Source organism: Protobothrops mucrosquamatus, unplaced genomic scaffold, assembly GCF_001527695.2.
Source record: "Protobothrops mucrosquamatus isolate PMUCROS unplaced genomic scaffold, P.Mucros_1.0 scaffold7540, whole genome shotgun sequence".
NCBI lineage: Eukaryota > Metazoa > Chordata > Lepidosauria > Squamata > Viperidae > Protobothrops > Protobothrops mucrosquamatus.
In genome coordinates, this window is record NW_015393340.1 from 1 (window position 1) to 2,325 (window position 2,325).

The 2,325-nt window shown below is 39.7% G+C and overlaps 1 long non-coding RNA gene across 1 annotated transcript in view; it reads left to right on the forward strand.

Annotated features, from left to right (window-relative positions):
- The window catches only part of LOC107300588, a 6,083-nt gene continuing 3,758 nt past the window's right edge, over window positions 1–2,325 (forward strand). Inside the window, exons 1-2 of the long non-coding RNA XR_001549227.1 lie at window positions 1–101; window positions 1,327–1,424. This is a non-coding gene — a long non-coding RNA (uncharacterized LOC107300588). The remainder of the gene's footprint in view (window positions 102–1,326; window positions 1,425–2,325) is intronic.

Sequence of the window (2,325 nt, forward strand, 5' to 3'; positions counted from 1 at the left end):
CAGAATCTGGGCTTCCCACACACCGTTAAAAAAGTTGATGCTGCAGCTTATGACAGTAATTCAAAGAAAACATACTTCTTTTCTGGTGACCGTTATTGGAGGTAAGATAAAAATGTTACATCTGTGATCTCTTCTAACCCTTTGCAACTAAAATGCATAGATGCATCATATTTGCCTTGACTGTTTTATTGAATTACATACAATTTTAATTATTCTCCACCCTCACGGAATCTCTTCTAGCAAAGTGGAACATGCTATGATACACGTCTTTAGACAAAACATTATATTGCTTTCAGCTTACTGTGCTCCTATACATATCAGATCAAATAAAATCAACCTTTATTACAGTCAGTGACCAGCATAAAGGGGTGGTGGTGGTGGTGGTGTACAAAAAAATTTAAAACATAAAAAATACAAAAAATTACATAAAAATCTACAAAGTCCAAAAGGAGGGGTAAAAACAATATAGGGACATAAATACATGGCAAACTAAATCTAACTAATATAAAATAATACAATAAATCTAATACCAACATTCTATAATAACTTAAATGCTCCTTAAAACTAATCTGTGGCATAGGTCAATTTTTGATGTATTTTACATATCAGTTCATGCAAATGTGAGTAGATTAATAGGTACCACTTCGGTGGGAAGGTAACAGCTTACCAGGCACCTTTGAGGTATAGCAATGCTGGCCACTTGACCATGGAAAATGTCTTCGGACAATGCTGGGTCCCTCGGCCAAGAAACAACTGGACAGGGAAATCTTTGCCTTTACTGTAAACCAGACATGTCAAACACAAGGCCTGGGGGCCAGATGTGGCCCGCGAAGTGGTTTCATGTGGCCTGCGAAGCCATCCTGGAAACAGTGAGGGAACGGCCCCCTCTGCCTTGGCCTAGACCCAGGCCAGTCGGGAGCCAATGTACAATTTTGTGGTGGCCATCTATGCTGAAACACATTCAGTCTTAGCTCCATAAGCCCCCCCCTGCATGGCCTGAGAGGAACAGTGAGGCTCCTCCAGTGGACCATGCCTTGGCACTTGCCCTGGTCCCACCCCCTTCTGCCAGAGACCCTCAGATCTATCCCACACCTGCCCAGGCCCCCATAGGCACCCTTGACACGAACGATGTAGAGATGGCCACACCCACCCATAGCTGAAGGTAGATTTGAACACCAAACCAAATGCTATGCAACCTTTGATTCTGGAAGTAATACAGGGCTAACCAGTATGCTAGCTGGTGATACCAAAATATAAAGTTATATGGATTCTTGAAGCAATTTAAATTTTTAAATCATTCTTCTCCTTTTTCTTTTTCTTTTTTAGGTATGATGATGAAAAGAACTCTATGGAGCGAGGAAGAAAAATAACAGCTGACTTCCATAACATTCACTCCAAGGTGGATGCCGCTTTTATAGATAATGGTAAGATCACTTGTATTAACTTAATCAAAATCAGTTGTCCATTCAGAAATCAGAATGGACCATTCAAAATCAACTAAATTTCAGGTGGGTTGGGATCTCACAGCAGGTGGCAGAATTTTTTTTATATTGATTGATCTTGAAAAAACTAAGTCAGAACAGATCAGTATTGATTTGTGGAAGACTTTATATAGTATTTTAAAATGGGTTAATACACATAAATGAAGTGCTGAGTTGCCCACTCTTAGTTTGGAACATATTTCCTTGGTCTAGCACAGGGGTAGGCAACCTCGGCTCTTTTATGACTCATAGACTTCAACTCCCAGAATTCCTGAGTCAGCATAGTCAGCTGACTCAGGAATTCTGGGAGTTGAAGTCCATGAGTCATAAAAGAGCCGAGGTTGCCTACCTCTGGTCTAGCAGTTAAGGCTGTGAGTTCTAGTCCGCCTTAGCTATCAAAGCCATGAGTGACTTTGGGCCAGTCATTCTCTCTCAGCCCAACCCACCTCATAGGATTGTTGTTGTGGGGTAAATAGGAGTAGGAAGATATGTTGAATATGTTTGCTGCTTTGAACTATTTGTAAAAATAATAAAGGCAGGATACAAATAAATAATAATACTGATTAAAGGTGAGCATGCCAAATTTCAAGAAAGTAGGTCCTGAAAAATATTCTATAGCTGCCAGTTACAAAATAGGAAACTGTTATATAATAATAATAATAATAATAAATTTAATTTATATGCCGCCCTTCTCCCAGCGGGACTCAGGGCGGCGCACAACATATTTAAAACAAAACATAAATACATTCCCCCCCGATAAAACCGAATTAAATCAAATTTTAAAGTTGTGTCTCTGTCAAATTGTTAAAAGATAAACCCCAAATAAAATCCTCCCTAGGTCAGG